A 17225-nucleotide genomic window follows, 5' to 3' on the forward strand; every position below is an offset into this window, starting at 1 on the left:
CTTAAAGTGAGCAAGCACTATGAGTCCTGCAGGTGGAAATGTGTCTTGAGAGGATTTTGTGAGCCAAAGTGGGACTAAAAGGGAGCATTGGTGGTTCAGTGGTAGAATTCTCGCCTGCCACGCGGGTGGCCCGGGTTCGATTCCCGGCCAATGCAGTGCATAATTATTATGAATTCTTAAAACGCAACTTAAACACAATGTGTGAATTGTCACATCTCATGGAACATCAAACTGAGCGGGCGAACCTAACTTAACAGATCGTCTGAAATAAATAGTTCTTGACGACAGTGATTTCACTTTTCGTAAGGTGACCTCAAAACTCCCTTCAGAAGTGGGACTCAAACCCACACTTCCAGACGAGACTGTGACCTGATCGCAGCACCTTAGACCGGCCATCCTGACACAAACTAAAAAGTGTCCCAGAGTGAATAGTGGGTGCAATTTCGTTAAACTTGTCAAGTTATCAATGGCCTCGTCTTGCCCACAGACACCTCATGCATCTCAAATAACGCCAGGTTGAATGTGTTCGGCACTGTGGGTAAAAATCCCTAACTCCCCGTCGGGGAATTGAACCTCGGTCTCCCGCGTGACAGGCGGGGATACTGACCACTATACTAACGAGGAGCTCTGTAAATTCCTATTCCTCAACACGTCCAAGAACTTTGACGTCTACAAGTGGAAACGTGAGTCTGACCTATTCATTTCTGGGGGCACAACTTCTTGAGCTAACAAGCGTTGGTGTTTCATTGGTAGAATTACCTGTCATGCATGAAGCCCTGGTCTGCAACATTGGAAAGTATCTGGGCTGCATTGTAGTGCACCTGCTGCTGAATCTCTGGCTGATTGCAGGCAAAGGTATAAGGCTGGGTCATTTGCGTGACCAAAATAAATTGGCTCTTTTCGTTCGGACTGAGTTAAACCAAGAATCTTCACATTCCTGGTTTCATGCATGGCCAATGGATACTGACCACTGTACTAATGAGGGGCTGTGGTGTTCTAGTATTTCTTAAAGTGAGCAAGCACTATGAGTCCTGCAGGTGGAAATGTGTCTTGAGAGGATTTTGTGAGCCAAAGTGGGACTAAAAGGGAGCATTGGTGGTTCAGTGGTAGAATTCTCGCCTGCCACGCGGGTGGCCCGGGTTCGATTCCCGGCCAATGCAGTGCATAATTATTATGAATTCTTAAAACGCAACTTAAACACAATGTGTGAATTGTCACATCTCATGGAACATCAAACTGAGCGGGCGAACCTAACTTAACAGATCGTCTGAAATAAATAGTTCTTGACGACAGTGATTTCACTTTTCGTAAGGTGACCTCAAAACTCCCTTCAGAAGTGGGACTCAAACCCACACTTCCAGACGAGACTGTGACCTGATCGCAGCACCTTAGACCGGCCATCCTGACACAAACTAAAAAGTGTCCCAGAGTGAATAGTGGGTGCAATTTCGTTAAACTTGTCAAGTTATCAATGGCCTCGTCTTGCCCACAGACACCTCATGCATCTCAAATAACGCCAGGTTGAATGTGTTCGGCACTGTGGGTAAATATCCCTAACTCCCCGTCGGGGAATTGAACCTCGGTCTCCCGCGTGACAGGCGGGGATACTGACCACTATACTAACGAGGAGCTCTGTAAATTCCAATTCCTCAACACGTCCAAGAACTTTGACGTCTACAAGTGGAAACGTGAGTCTGACCTATTCATTTCTGGGGGCACAACTTCTTGAGCTAACAAGCGTTGGTGTTTCATTGGTAGAATTACCTGTCATGCATGAAGCCCTGGTCTGCAACATTGGAAAGTATCTGGGCTGCATTGTAGTGCACCTGCTGCTGAATCTCTGGCTGATTGCAGGCAAAGGTATAAGGCTGGGTCATTTGCGTGACCAAAATAAATTGGCTCTTTTCGTTCGGACTGAGTTAAACCAAGAATCTTCACATTCCTGGTTTCATGCATGGCCAATGGATACTGACCACTGTACTAATGAGGGGCTGTGGTGTTCTAGTATTTCTTAAAGTGAGCAAGCACTATGAGTCCTGCAGGTGGAAATGTGTCTTGAGAGGATTTTGTGAGCCAAAGTGGGACTAAAAGCGAGCATTGGTGGTTCAATGGTAGAATTCTCGCCTGCCTCGCGCGAGGCCCGGGTTCGATTCCCGGCCAATGCAGTGCATAATTATTATGAATTCTTAAAACGCAACTTAAACACAGTGTGTGAATGGTCACATCTCATGGAACATCAAACTGAGCGGGCAAACCTAACTTAACAGATCGTCTGAAATAAATAGTTCTTGACGACAGTGATTTCACTTTTCGTAAGGTGACCTCAAAACTCCCTTCAGAAGTGGGACTCAAACCCACACTTCCAGACGAGACTGCGACCTGATCGCAGCACCTTAGACCGGCCATCCTGTCACAAACTAAAAAGTGTCCCAGAGTGAATAGTGGGTTCAATTTCGTTAAACTTGTCAAGTTATCAATGGCCTCGTCTTGCCCACAGACACCTCATGCATCTCAAATAACGCCAGGTTGAATGTGTTCGGCACTGTGGGTAAATATCCCTAACTCCCCGTCGGGGAATTGAACCCCGGTCTCCCGCATGACAGGCGGGGATACTGACCACTAAACTAACGAGGAGCTCTGTAAATTCCAATTCCTCAACACGTCCAAGAACTTTGACGTCTACAGGTGGAAACGTGAGTCTGACCTATTCATTTCTGGGGGCACAACTTCTTGAGCTAACAAGCGTTGGTGTTTCATTGGTAGAATTACCTGTCATGCATGAAGCCCTGGTCTGCAACATTGGAAAGTATCTGGGCTGCATTGTAGTGCACCTGCTGCTGAATCTCTGGCTGATTGCAGGCAAAGGTATAAGGCTGGGTCATTTGCGTGACCAAAACAAATTGGCTCTTTTCGTTCGGACTGAGTTAAACCAAGAATCTTCACATTCCTGGTTTCATGCATGGCCAAAGGATACTGACCACTGTACTAATGAGGGGCTGTGGTGTTCTAGTATTTCTTAAAGTGAGCAAGCACTATGAGTCCTGCAGGTGGAAATGTGTCTTGAGAGGATTTTGTGAGCCAAAGTGGGACTAAAAGCGAGCATTGGTGGTTCAATGGTAGAATTCTCGCCTGCCTCGCGCGAGGCCCGGGTTCGATTCCCGGCCAATGCAGTGCATAATTATTATGAATTCTTAAAACGCAACTTAAACACAGTGTGTGAATGGTCACATCTCATGGAACATCAAACTGAGCGGGCGAACCTAACTTAACAGATCGTCTGAAATAAATAGTTCTTGACGACAGTGATTTCACTTTTCGTAAGGTGACCTCAAAACTCCCTTCAGAAGTGGGACTCAAACCCACACTTCCAGACGAGACTGCGACCTGATCGCAGCACCTTAGACCGGCCATCCTGACACAAACTAAAAAGTGTACCAGAGTGAACAGTGGGTTCAATTTCGTTAAACTTGTCAAGTTATCAATGACCTCGTCTTGCCCACAGACACCTCAAATAACGCCAGGTTGAATGTGTTCGGCACTGTGGGTAAATATCCCTAACTCCCCATCGGGGAATTGAACCCCGGTCTCCCGCGTGACAGGCGGGGATACTGACCACTATACTAACGAGGAACTCTGTGAATTTACGTTCCTCAACACGTCCAAGAACTTTGAAGACTACAGGTGGAAACGTGAGTCTGACCTATTCATTTCTGGGGGCACAACTTCTTGAGCTAACAAGCGTTGGTGTTTCATTGGTAGAATTACCTGTCATGCATGAAGCCCTGGTCTGCAACATTGGAAAGTATCTGGGCTGCATTGTAGTGCACCTGCTGCTGAATCTCTGGCTGATTGCAGGCAAAGGTAGAAGGCTGGGTCATTTGCGTGACCAAAACAAATTGGCTCTTTTCGTTCGGACTGAGTTAAACCAAGAATCTTCACATTCCTGGTTTCATGCATGGCCAATGGATACTGACCACTGTACTAATGAGGGGCTGTGGTGTTCTAGTATTTCTTAAAGTGAGCAAGCACTATGAGTCCTGCAGGTGGAAATGTGTCTTGAGAGGATTTTGTGAGCCAAAGTGGGACTAAAAGGGAGCATTGGTGGTTCAGTGGTAGAATTCTCGCCTGCCACGCGGGTGGCCCGGGTTCGATTCCCGGCCAATGCAGTGCATAATTATTATGAATTCTTAAAACGCAACTTAAACACAATGTGTGAATTGTCACATCTCATGGAACATCAAACTGAGCGGGCGAACCTAACTTAACAGATCGTCTGAAATAAATAGTTCTTGACGACAGTGATTTCACTTTTCGTAAGGTGACCTCAAAACTCCCTTCAGAAGTGGGACTCAAACCCACACTTCCAGACGAGACTGTGACCTGATCGCAGCACCTTAGACCGGCCATCCTGACACAAACTAAAAAGTGTCCCAGAGTGAATAGTGGGTGCAATTTCGTTAAACTTGTCAAGTTATCAATGGCCTCGTCTTGCCCACAGACACCTCATGCATCTCAAATAACGCCAGGTTGAATGTGTTCGGCACTGTGGGTAAAAATCCCTAACTCCCCGTCGGGGAATTGAACCTCGGTCTCCCGCGTGACAGGCGGGGATACTGACCACTATACTAACGAGGAGCTCTGTAAATTCCAATTCCTCAACACGTCCAAGAACTTTGACGTCTACAAGTGGAAACGTGAGTCTGACCTATTCATTTCTGGGGGCACAACTTCTTGAGCTAACAAGCGTTGGTGTTTCATTGGTAGAATTACCTGTCATGCATGAAGCCCTGGTCTGCAACATTGGAAAGTATCTGGGCTGCATTGTAGTGCACCTGCTGCTGAATCTCTGGCTGATTGCAGGCAAAGGTATAAGGCTGGGTCATTTGCGTGACCAAAATAAATTGGCTCTTTTCGTTCGGACTGAGTTAAACCAAGAATCTTCACATTCCTGGTTTCATGCATGGCCAATGGATACTGACCACTGTACTAATGAGGGGCTGTGGTGTTCTAGTATTTCTTAAAGTGAGCAAGCACTATGAGTCCTGCAGGTGGAAATGTGTCTTGAGAGGATTTTGTGAGCCAAAGTGGGACTAAAAGGGAGCATTGGTGGTTCAGTGGTAGAATTCTCGCCTGCCACGCGGGTGGCCCGGGTTCGATTCCCGGCCAATGCAGTGCATAATTATTATGAATTCTTAAAACGCAACTTAAACACAATGTGTGAATTGTCACATCTCATGGAACATCAAACTGAGCGGGCGAACCTAACTTAACAGATCGTCTGAAATAAATAGTTCTTGACGACAGTGATTTCACTTTTCGTAAGGTGACCTCAAAACTCCCTTCAGAAGTGGGACTCAAACCCACACTTCCAGACGAGACTGTGACCTGATCGCAGCACCTTAGACCGGCCATCCTGACACAAACTAAAAAGTGTCCCAGAGTGAATAGTGGGTGCAATTTCGTTAAACTTGTCAAGTTATCAATGGCCTCGTCTTGCCCACAGACACCTCATGCATCTCAAATAACGCCAGGTTGAATGTGTTCGGCACTGTGGGTAAAAATCCCTAACTCCCCGTCGGGGAATTGAACCTCGGTCTCCCGCGTGACAGGCGGGGATACTGACCACTATACTAACGAGGAGCTCTGTAAATTCCAATTCCTCAACACGTCCAAGAACTTTGACGTCTACAAGTGGAAACGTGAGTCTGACCTATTCATTTCTGGGGGCACAACTTCTTGAGCTAACAAGCGTTGGTGTTTCATTGGTAGAATTACCTGTCATGCATGAAGCCCTGGTCTGCAACATTGGAAAGTATCTGGGCTGCATTGTAGTGCACCTGCTGCTGAATCTCTGGCTGATTGCAGGCAAAGGTATAAGGCTGGGTCATTTGCGTGACCAAAATAAATTGGCTCTTTTCGTTCGGACTGAGTTAAACCAAGAATCTTCACATTCCTGGTTTCATGCATGGCCAATGGATACTGACCACTGTACTAATGAGGGGCTGTGGTGTTCTAGTATTTCTTAAAGTGAGCAAGCACTATGAGTCCTGCAGGTGGAAATGTGTCTTGAGAGGATTTTGTGAGCCAAAGTGGGACTAAAAGCGAGCATTGGTGGTTCAATGGTAGAATTCTCGCCTGCCTCGCGCGAGGCCCGGGTTCGATTCCCGGCCAATGCAGTGCATAATTATTATGAATTCTTAAAACGCAACTTAAACACAGTGTGTGAATGGTCACATCTCATGGAACATCAAACTGAGCGGGCAAACCTAACTTAACAGATCGTCTGAAATAAATAGTTCTTGACGACAGTGATTTCACTTTTCGTAAGGTGACCTCAAAACTCCCTTCAGAAGTGGGACTCAAACCCACACTTCCAGACGAGACTGCGACCTGATCGCAGCACCTTAGACCGGCCATCCTGTCACAAACTAAAAAGTGTCCCAGAGTGAATAGTGGGTTCAATTTCGTTAAACTTGTCAAGTTATCAATGGCCTCGTCTTGCCCACAGACACCTCATGCATCTCAAATAACGCCAGGTTGAATGTGTTCGGCACTGTGGGTAAAAATCCCTAACTCCCCGTCGGGGAATTGAACCCCGGTCTCCCGCGTGACAGGCGGGGATACTGACCACTATACTAACGAGGAACTCTGTAAATTCCAATTCCTCAACACGTCCAAGAACTTTGACGTCTACAGGTGGAAACGTGAGTCTGACCTATTCATTTCTGGGGGCACAACTTCTTGAGCTAACAAGCGTTGGTGTTTCATTGGTAGAATTACCTGTCATGCATGAAGCCCTGGTCTGCAACATTGGAAAGTATCTGGGCTGCATTGTAGTGCACCTGCTGCTGAATCTCTGGCTGATTGCAGGCAAAGGTATAAGGCTGGGTCATTTGCGTGACCAAAATAAATTGGCTCTTTTCGTTCGGACTGAGTTAAACCAAGAATCTTCACATTCCTGGTTTCATGCATGGCCAATGGATACTGACCACTGTACTAATGAGGGGCTGTGGTGTTCTAGTATTTCTTAAAGTGAGCAAGCACTATGAGTCCTGCAGGTGGAAATGTGTCTTGAGAGGATTTTGTGAGCCAAAGTGGGACTAAAAGCGAGCATTGGTGGTTCAATGGTAGAATTCTCGCCTGCCTCGCGCGAGGCCCGGGTTCGATTCCCGGCCAATGCAGTGCATAATTATTATGAATTCTTAAAACGCAACTTAAACACAGTGTGTGAATGGTCACATCTCATGGAACATCAAACTGAGCGGGCAAACCTAACTTAACAGATCGTCTGAAATAAATAGTTCTTGACGACAGTGATTTCACTTTTCGTAAGGTGACCTCAAAACTCCCTTCAGAAGTGGGACTCAAACCCACACTTCCAGACGAGACTGCGACCTGATCGCAGCACCTTAGACCGGCCATCCTGTCACAAACTAAAAAGTGTCCCAGAGTGAATAGTGGGTTCAATTTCGTTAAACTTGTCAAGTTATCAATGGCCTCGTCTTGCCCACAGACACCTCATGCATCTCAAATAACGCCAGGTTGAATGTGTTCGGCACTGTGGGTAAAAATCCCTAACTCCCCGTCGGGGAATTGAACCCCGGTCTCCCGCATGACAGGCGGGGATACTGACCACTAAACTAACGAGGAGCTCTGTAAATTCCAATTCCTCAACACGTCCAAGAACTTTGACGTCTACAGGTGGAAACGTGAGTCTGACCTATTCATTTCTGGGGGCACAACTTCTTGAGCTAACAAGCGTTGGTGTTTCATTGGTAGAATTACCTGTCATGCATGAAGCCCTGGTCTGCAACATTGGAAAGTATCTGGGCTGCATTGTAGTGCACCTGCTGCTGAATCTCTGGCTGATTGCAGGCAAAGGTATAAGGCTGGGTCATTTGCGTGACCAAAACAAATTGGCTCTTTTCGTTCGGACTGAGTTAAACCAAGAATCTTCACATTCCTGGTTTCATGCATGGCCAAAGGATACTGACCACTGTACTAATGAGGGGCTGTGGTGTTCTAGTATTTCTTAAAGTGAGCAAGCACTATGAGTCCTGCAGGTGGAAATGTGTCTTGAGAGGATTTTGTGAGCCAAAGTGGGACTAAAAGCGAGCATTGGTGGTTCAATGGTAGAATTCTCGCCTGCCTCGCGCGAGGCCCGGGTTCGATTCCCGGCCAATGTAGTGCATAATTATTATGAATTCTTAAAACGCAACTTAAACACAGTGTGTGAATGGTCACATCTCATGGAACATCAAACTGAGCGGGCGAACCTAACTTAACAGATCGTCTGAAATAAATAGTTCTTGACGACAGTGATTTCACTTTTCGTAAGGTGACCTCAAAACTCCCTTCAGAAGTGGGACTCAAACCCACACTTCCAGACGAGACTGCGACCTGATCGCAGCACCTTAGACCGGCCATCCTGACACAAACTAAAAAGTGTACCAGAGTGAACAGTGGGTTCAATTTCGTTAAACTTGTCAAGTTATCAATGACCTCGTCTTGCCCACAGACACCTCAAATAACACCAGGTTGAATGTGTTCGGCACTGTGGGTAAATATCCCTAACTCCCCATCGGGGAATTGAACCCCGGTCTACCGCGTGACAGGCGGGGATACTGACCGCTATACTAACGAGGAACTCTGTGGATATACGTTCCTCAACACGTCCAAGAACTTTGAAGGCTACAGGTGGAAACGTGAGTCTGACCTATTCATTTCTGGGGGCACAACTTCTTGAGCTAACAAGCGTTGGTGTTTCATTGGTAGAATTACCTGTCATGCATGAAGCCCTGGTCTGCAACATTGGAAAGTATCTGGGCTGCATTGTAGTGCACCTGCTGCTGAATCTCTGGCTGATTGCAGGCAAAGGTAGAAGGCTGGGTCATTTGCGTCACCAAAACAAATTGGCTCTTTTCGTTCGGACTGAGTTAAACCAAGAATCTTCACATTCCTGGTTTCATGCATGGCCAATGGATACTGACCACTGTACTAATGAGGGGCTGTGGTGTTCTAGTATTTCTTAAAGTGAGCAAGCACTATGAGTCCTGCAGGTGGAAATGTGTCTTGAGAGGATTTTGTGAGCCAAAGTGGGACTAATAGGGAGCATTGGTGGTTCAGTGGTAGAATTCTCGCCTGCCACGCGGGAGGCCCGAGTTCGATTCCCGGCCAATGCAGTGCATAATTATTATGAATTCTTAAAACGCAACTTAAACACAATGTGTGAATTGTCACATCTCATGGAACATCAAACTGAGCGGGCAAACCTAATTTAACAGATCGTCTGAAATAAATAGTTCTTGACGACAGTGATTTCACTTTTCGTAAGGTGACCTCAAAACTCCCTTCAGAAGTGGGACTCAAACCCACACTTCCAGACGAGACTGTGACCTGATCGCAGCACCTTAGACCGGCCATCCTGACACAAACTAAAAAGTGTCCCAGTGTGAATAGTGGGTGCAATTTCGTTAAACTTGTCAAGTTATCAATGGCCTCGTCTTGCCCACAGACACCTCATGCATCTCAAATAACGCCAGGTTGAATGTGTTCGGCACTGTGGGTAAAAATCCCTAACTCCCCGTCGGGGAATTGAACCCCGGTCTCCCGCGTGACAGGCGGTGATACTGACCACTATACTAACGAGGAGCTCTGTAAATTCCAATTCCTCAACACGTCCAAGAACTTTGACGTCTACAAGTGGAAACGTGAGTCTGACCTATTCATTTCTGGGGGCACAACTTCTTGAGCTAACAAGCGTTGGTGTTTCATTGGTAGAATTACCTGTCATGCATGAAGCCCTGGTCTGCAACATTGGAAAGTATCTGGGCTGCATTGTAGTGCACCTGCTGCTGAATCTCTGGCTGCTTGCAGGCAAAGGTATAAGGCTGGGTCATTTGCGTGACCAAAACAAATTGGCTCTTTTCGTTCGGACTGAGTTAAACCAAGAATCTTCACATTCCTGGTTTCATGCATGGCCAATGGATCCTGACCACTGTACTAATGAGGGGCTGTGGTGTTCTAGTATTTCTTAAAGTGAGCAAGCACTATGAGTCCTGCAGGTGGAAATGTGTCTTGAGAGGATTTTGTGAGCCAAAGTGGGACTAAAAGCGAGCATTGGTGGTTCAATGGTAGAATTCTCGCCTGCCTCGCGCGAGGCCCGGGTTCGATTCCCGGCCAATGCAGTGCATAATTATTATGAATTCTTAAAACGCAACTTAAACACAGTGTGTGAATGGTCACATCTCATGGAACATCAAACTGAGCGGGCGAACCTAACTTAACAGATCGTCTGAAATAAATAGTTCTTGACGACAGTGATTTCACTTTTCGTAAGGTGACCTCAAAACTCCCTTCAGAAGTGGGACTCAAACCCACACTTCCAGACGAGACTGCGACCTGATCGCAGCACCTTAGACCGGCCATCCTGACACAAACTAAAAAGTGTCCCAGAGTGAATAGTGGGTGCAATTTCGTTAAACTTGTCAAGTTATCAATGGCCTCGTCTTGCCCACAGACACCTCATGCATCTCAAATAACGCCAGGTTGAATGTGTTCGGCACTGTGGGTAAAAATCCCTAACTCCCCGTCGGGGAATTGAACCCCGGTCTCCCGCGTGACAGGCGGGGATACTGACCACTATACTAACGAGGAGCTCTGTAAATTCCAATTCCTCAACACGTCCAAGAACTTTGACGTCTACAAGTGGAAACGTGAGTCTGACCTATTCATTTCTGGGGGCACAACTTCTTGAGCTAACAAGCGTTGGTGTTTCATTGGTAGAATTACCTGTCATGCATGAAGCCCTGGTCTGCAACATTGGAAAGTATCTGGGCTGCATTGTAGTGCACCTGCTGCTGAATCTCTGGCTGCTTGCAGGCAAAGGTATAAGGCTGGGTCATTTGCGTGACCAAAACAAATTGGCTCTTTTCGTTCGGACTGAGTTAAACCAAGAATCTTCACATTCCTGGTTTCATGCATGGCCAATGGATCCTGACCACTGTACTAATGAGGGGCTGTGGTGTTCTAGTATTTCTTAAAGTGAGCAAGCACTATGAGTCCTGCAGGTGGAAATGTGTCTTGAGAGGATTTTGTGAGCCAAAGTGGGACTAAAAGCGAGCATTGGTGGTTCAATGGTAGAATTCTCGCCTGCCTCGCGCGAGGCCCGGGTTCGATTCCCGGCCAATGCAGTGCATAATTATTATGAATTCTTAAAACGCAACTTAAACACAGTGTGTGAATGGTCACATCTCATGGAACATCAAACTGAGCGGGCGAACCTAACTTAACAGATCGTCTGAAATAAATAGTTCTTGACGACAGTGATTTCACTTTTCGTAAGGTGACCTCAAAACTCCCTTCAGAAGTGGGACTCAAACCCACACTTCCAGACGAGACTGTGACCTGATCGCAGCACCTTAGACCGGCCATCCTGACACAAACTAAAAAGTGTCCCAGAGTGAATAGTGGGTGCAATTTCGTTAAACTTGTCAAGTTATCAATGGCCTCGTCTTGCCCACAGACACCTCATGCATCTCAAATAACGCCAGGTTGAATGTGTTCGGCACTGTGGGTAAAAATCCCTAACTCCCCGTCGGGGAATTGAACCCCGGTCTCCCGCGTGACAGGCGGGGATACTGACCACTATACTAACGAGGAGCTCTGTAAATTCCAATTCCTCAACACGTCCAAGAACTTTGACGTCTACAAGTGGAAACGTGAGTCTGACCTATTCATTTCTGGGGGCACAACTTCTTGAGCTAACAAGCGTTGGTGTTTCATTGGTAGAATTACCTGTCATGCATGAAGCCCTGGTCTGCAACATTGGAAAGTATCTGGGCTGCATTGTAGTGCACCTGCTGCTGAATCTCTGGCTGATTGCAGGCAAAGGTATAAGGCTGGGTCATTTGCGTGACCAAAACAAATTGGCTCTTTTCGTTCGGACTGAGTTAAACCAAGAATCTTCACATTCCTGGTTTCATGCATGGCCAAAGGATACTGACCACTGTACTAATGAGGGGCTGTGGTGTTCTAGTATTTCTTAAAGTGAGCAAGCACTATGAGTCCTGCAGGTGGAAATGTGTCTTGAGAGGATTTTGTGAGCCAAAGTGGGACTAAAAGCGAGCATTGGTGGTTCAATGGTAGAATTCTCGCCTGCCTCGCGCGAGGCCCGGGTTCGATTCCCGGCCAATGTAGTGCATAATTATTATGAATTCTTAAAACGCAACTTAAACACAGTGTGTGAATGGTCACATCTCATGGAACATCAAACTGAGCGGGCGAACCTAACTTAACAGATCGTCTGAAATAAATAGTTCTTGACGACAGTGATTTCACTTTTCGTAAGGTGACCTCAAAACTCCCTTCAGAAGTGGGACTCAAACCCACACTTCCAGACGAGACTGCGACCTGATCGCAGCACCTTAGACCGGCCATCCTGACACAAACTAAAAAGTGTCCCAGAGTGAATAGTGGGTGCAATTTCGTTAAACTTGTCAAGTTATCAATGGCCTCGTCTTGCCCACAGACACCTCATGCATCTCAAATAACGCCAGGTTGAATGTGTTCGGCACTGTGGGTAAAAATCCCTAACTCCCCGTCGGGGAATTGAACCCCGGTCTCCCGCGTGACAGGCGGGGATACTGACCACTATACTAACGAGGAGCTCTGTAAATTCCAATTCCTCAACACGTCCAAGAACTTTGACGTCTACAAGTGGAAACGTGAGTCTGACCTATTCATTTCTGGGGGCACAACTTCTTGAGCTAACAAGCGTTGGTGTTTCATTGGTAGAATTACCTGTCATGCATGAAGCCCTGGTCTGCAACATTGGAAAGTATCTGGGCTGCATTGTAGTGCACCTGCTGCTGAATCTCTGGCTGATTGCAGGCAAAGGTATAAGGCTGGGTCATTTGCGTGACCAAAACAAATTGGCTCTTTTCGTTCGGACTGAGTTAAACCAAGAATCTTCACATTCCTGGTTTCATGCATGGCCAATGGATACTGACCACTGTACTAATGAGGGGCTGTGGTGTTCTAGTATTTCTTAAAGTGAGCAAGCACTATGAGTCCTGCAGGTGGAAATGTGTCTTGAGAGGATTTTGTGAGCCAAAGTGGGACTAAATGCGAGCATTGGTGGTTCAATGGTAGAATTCTCGCCTGCCTCGCGCGAGGCCCGGGTTCGATTCCCGGCCAATGCAGTGCATAATTATTATGAATTCTTAAAACGCAACTTAAACACAGTGTGTGAATGGTCACATCTCATGGAACATCAAACTGAGCGGGCAAACCTAACTTAACAGATCGTCTGAAATAAATAGTTCTTGACGACAGTGATTTCACTTTTCGTAAGGTGACCTCAAAACTCCCTTCAGAAGTGGGACTCAAACCCACACTTCCAGACGAGACTGTGACCTGATCGCAGCACCTTAGACCGGCCATCCTGACACAAACTAAAAAGTGTCCCAGAGTGAATAGTGGGTGCAATTTCGTTAAACTTGTCAAGTTATCAATGGCCTCGTCTTGCCCACAGACACCTCATGCATCTCAAATAACGCCAGGTTGAATGTGTTCGGCACTGTGGGTAAAAATCCCTAACTCCCCGTCGGGGAATTGAACCCCGGTCTCCCGCGTGACAGGCGGGGATACTGACCACTATACTAACGAGGAGCTCTGTAAATTCCAATTCCTCAACACGTCCAAGAACTTTGACGTCTACAAGTGGAAACGTGAGTCTGACCTATTCATTTCTGGGGGCACAACTTCTTGAGCTAACAAGCGTTGGTGTTTCATTGGTAGAATTACCTGTCATGCATGAAGCCCTGGTCTGCAACATTGGAAAGTATCTGGGCTGCATTGTAGTGCACCTGCTGCTGAATCTCTGGCTGATTGCAGGCAAAGGTATAAGGCTGGGTCATTTGCGTGACCAAAACAAATTGGCTCTTTTCGTTCGGACTGAGTTAAACCAAGAATCTTCACATTCCTGGTTTCATGCATGGCCAATGGATACTGACCACTGTACTAATGAGGGGCTGTGGTGTTCTAGTATTTCTTAAAGTGAGCAAGCACTATGAGTCCTGCAGGTGGAAATGTGTCTTGAGAGGATTTTGTGAGCCAAAGTGGGACTAAAAGGGAGCATTGGTGGTTCAGTGGTAGAATTCTCGCCTGCCACGCGGGAGGCCCGGGTTCGATTCCCGGCCAATGCAGTGCATAATTATTATGAATTCTTAAAACGCAACTTAAACACAATGTGTGAATTGTCACATCTCATGGAACATCAAACTGAGCGGGCGAACCTAACTTAACAGATCGTCTGAAATAAATAGTTCTTGACGACAGTGATTTCACTTTTCGTAAGATGACCTCAAAACTCCCTTCAGAAGTGGGACTCAAACCCACACTTCCAGACGAGACGGTGACCTGATCGCAGCACCTTAGACCGGCCATCCTGACACAAACTAAAAAGTGTCCCAGAGTGAATAGTGGGTGCAATTTCGTTAAACTTGTCAAGTTATCAATGGCCTCGTCTTGCCCACAGACACCTCATGCATCTCAAATAACGCCAGGTTGAATGTGTTCGGCACTGTGGGTAATAATCCCTAACTCCCCGTCGGGGAATTGAACCCCGGTCTCCCGCGTGACAGGCGGGGATACTGACCACTATACTAACGAGGAGCTCTGTAAATTCCAATTCCTCAACACGTCCAAGAACTTTGACGTCTACAAGTGGAAACGTGAGTCTGACCTATTCATTTCTGGGGGCACAACTTCTTGAGCTAACAAGCGTTGGTGTTTCATTGGTAGAATTACCTGTCATGCATGAAGCCCTGGTCTGCAACATTGGAAAGTATCTGGGCTGCATTGTAGTGCACCTGCTGCTGAATCTCTGGCTGATTGCAGGCAAAGGTATAAGGCTGGGTCATTTGCGTGACCAAAACAAATTGGCTCTTTTCGTTCGGACTGAGTTAAACCAAGAATCTTCACATTCCTGGTTTCATGCATGGCCAATGGATACTGACCACTGTACTAATGAGGGGCTGTGGTGTTCTAGTATTTCTTAAAGTGAGCAAGCACTATGAGTCCTGCAGGTGGAAATGTGTCTTGAGAGGATTTTGTGAGCCAAAGTGGGACTAAAAGGGAGCATTGGTGGTTCAGTGGTAGAATTCTCGCCTGCCACGCGGGAGGCCCGGGTTCGATTCCCGGCCAATGCAGTGCATAATTATTATGAATTCTTAAAACGCAACTTAAACACAATGTGTGAATTGTCACATCTCATGGAACATCAAACTGAGCGGGCGAACCTAACTTAACAGATCGTCTGAAATAAATAGTTCTTGACGACAGTGATTTCACTTTTCGTAAGATGACCTCAAAACTCCCTTCAGAAGTGGGACTCAAACCCACACTTCCAGACAAGACTGTGACCTGATCGCAGCACCTTAGACCGGCCATCCTGACACAAACTAAAAAGTGTCCCAGAGTGAATAGTGGGTGCAATTTCGTTAAACTTGTCAAGTTATCAATGGCCTCGTCTTGCCCACAGACACCTCATGCATCTCAAATAACGCCAGGTTGAATGTGTTCGGCACTGTGGGTAAAAATCCCTAACTCCCCGTCGGGGAATTGAACCCCGGTCTCCCGCGTGACAGGCGGGGATACTGACCACTATACTAACGAGGAGCTCTGTAAATTCCAATTCCTCAACACGTCCAAGAACTTTGACGTCTACAAGTGGAAACGTGAGTCTGACCTATTCATTTCTGGGGGCACAACTTCTTGAGCTAACAAGCGTTGGTGTTTCATTGGTAGAATTACCTGTCATGCATGAAGCCCTGGTCTGCAACATTGGAAAGTATCTGGGCTGCATTGTAGTGCACCTGCTGCTGAATCTCTGGCTGATTGCAGGCAAAGGTATAAGGCTGGGTCATTTGCGTGACCAAAACAAATTGGCTCTTTTCGTTCGGACTGAGTTAAACCAAGAATCTTCACATTCCTGGTTTCATGCATGGCCAATGGATACTGACCACTGTACTAATGAGGGGCTGTGGTGTTCTAGTATTTCTTAAAGTGAGCAAGCACTATGAGTCCTGCAGGTGGAAATGTGTCTTGAGAGGATTTTGTGAGCCAAAGTGGGACTAAAAGGGAGCATTGGTGGTTCAGTGGTAGAATTCTCGCCTGCCACGCGGGAGGCCCGGGTTCGATTCCCGGCCAATGCAGTGCATAATTATTATGAATTCTTAAAACGCAACTTAAACACAATGTGTGAATTGTCACATCTCATGGAACATCAAACTGAGCGGGCGAACCTAACTTAACAGATCGTCTGAAATAAATAGTTCTTGACGACAGTGATTTCACTTTTCGTAAGATGACCTCAAAACTCCCTTCAGAAGTGGGACTCAAACCCACACTTCCAGACGAGACGGTGACCTGATCGCAGCACCTTAGACCGGCCATCCTGACACAAACTAAAAAGTGTCCCAGAGTGAATAGTGGGTGCAATTTCGTTAAACTTGTCAAGTTATCAATGGCCTCGTCTTGCCCACAGACACCTCATGCATCTCAAATAACGCCAGGTTGAATGTGTTCGGCACTGTGGGTAATAATCCCTAACTCCCCGTCGGGGAATTGAACCCCGGTCTCCCGCGTGACAGGCGGGGATACTGACCACTATACTAACGAGGAGCTCTGTAAATTCCAATTCCTCAACACGTCCAAGAACTTTGACGTCTACAAGTGGAAACGTGAGTCTGACCTATTCATTTCTGGGGGCACAACTTCTTGAGCTAACAAGCGTTGGTGTTTCATTGGTAGAATTACCTGTCATGCATGAAGCCCTGGTCTGCAACATTGGAAAGTATCTGGGCTGCATTGTAGTGCACCTGCTGCTGAATCTCTGGCTGATTGCAGGCAAAGGTATAAGGCTGGGTCATTTGCGTGACCAAAACAAATTGGCTCTTTTCGTTCGGACTGAGTTAAACCAAGAATCTTCACATTCCTGGTTTCATGCATGGCCAATGGATACTGACCACTGTACTAATGAGGGGCTGTGGTGTTCTAGTATTTCTTAAAGTGAGCAAGCACTATGAGTCCTGCAGGTGGAAATGTGTCTTGAGAGGATTTTGTGAGCCAAAGTGGGACTAAAAGCGAGCATTGGTGGTTCAATGGTAGAATTCTCGCCTGCCTCGCGCGAGGCCCGGGTTCGATTCCCGGCCAATGCAGTG

At 46.7% G+C, this 17225-nt stretch overlaps 11 non-coding genes across 11 annotated transcripts; 3 read left to right on the top strand and 8 right to left on the bottom strand.

Moving 5' to 3' along the window:
* Positions 1-6573: 6573 nt before the first annotated feature.
* Positions 6574-6645, bottom strand: trnad-guc (transfer RNA aspartic acid (anticodon GUC)). Its single transcript has one exon. It is a non-coding gene; the product is annotated as a tRNA-Asp (tRNA).
* A 3939-nt stretch (positions 6646-10584) lies between these two features.
* On the bottom strand, positions 10585-10656 carry trnad-guc (transfer RNA aspartic acid (anticodon GUC)). The gene has a single exon. It is a non-coding gene; the product is annotated as a tRNA-Asp (tRNA).
* A 933-nt stretch (positions 10657-11589) lies between these two features.
* Positions 11590-11661, bottom strand: trnad-guc (transfer RNA aspartic acid (anticodon GUC)). Its single transcript has one exon. It is a non-coding gene; the product is annotated as a tRNA-Asp (tRNA).
* Positions 11662-12594: 933 nt separating this feature from the next.
* On the bottom strand, positions 12595-12666 carry trnad-guc (transfer RNA aspartic acid (anticodon GUC)). The gene has a single exon. It is a non-coding gene; the product is annotated as a tRNA-Asp (tRNA).
* A 933-nt stretch (positions 12667-13599) lies between these two features.
* On the bottom strand, positions 13600-13671 carry trnad-guc (transfer RNA aspartic acid (anticodon GUC)). Its single transcript has one exon. It is a non-coding gene; the product is annotated as a tRNA-Asp (tRNA).
* Positions 13672-14136: 465 nt separating this feature from the next.
* On the top strand, positions 14137-14207 carry trnag-gcc (transfer RNA glycine (anticodon GCC)). Its single transcript has one exon. It is a non-coding gene; the product is annotated as a tRNA-Gly (tRNA).
* A 397-nt stretch (positions 14208-14604) lies between these two features.
* trnad-guc (transfer RNA aspartic acid (anticodon GUC)) lies at positions 14605-14676 on the bottom strand. Its single transcript has one exon. It is a non-coding gene; the product is annotated as a tRNA-Asp (tRNA).
* Positions 14677-15141: 465 nt separating this feature from the next.
* On the top strand, positions 15142-15212 carry trnag-gcc (transfer RNA glycine (anticodon GCC)). The gene has a single exon. It is a non-coding gene; the product is annotated as a tRNA-Gly (tRNA).
* Positions 15213-15609: 397 nt separating this feature from the next.
* On the bottom strand, positions 15610-15681 carry trnad-guc (transfer RNA aspartic acid (anticodon GUC)). The gene has a single exon. It is a non-coding gene; the product is annotated as a tRNA-Asp (tRNA).
* Positions 15682-16146: 465 nt separating this feature from the next.
* trnag-gcc (transfer RNA glycine (anticodon GCC)) lies at positions 16147-16217 on the top strand. Its single transcript has one exon. It is a non-coding gene; the product is annotated as a tRNA-Gly (tRNA).
* Positions 16218-16614: 397 nt separating this feature from the next.
* Positions 16615-16686, bottom strand: trnad-guc (transfer RNA aspartic acid (anticodon GUC)). Its single transcript has one exon. It is a non-coding gene; the product is annotated as a tRNA-Asp (tRNA).
* Positions 16687-17225: the final 539 nt, after the last annotated feature.

This window comes from Gadus macrocephalus, chromosome 4 (assembly GCF_031168955.1).
Source record: "Gadus macrocephalus chromosome 4, ASM3116895v1".
Taxonomy (NCBI): Eukaryota; Metazoa; Chordata; class Actinopteri; order Gadiformes; family Gadidae; genus Gadus; species Gadus macrocephalus.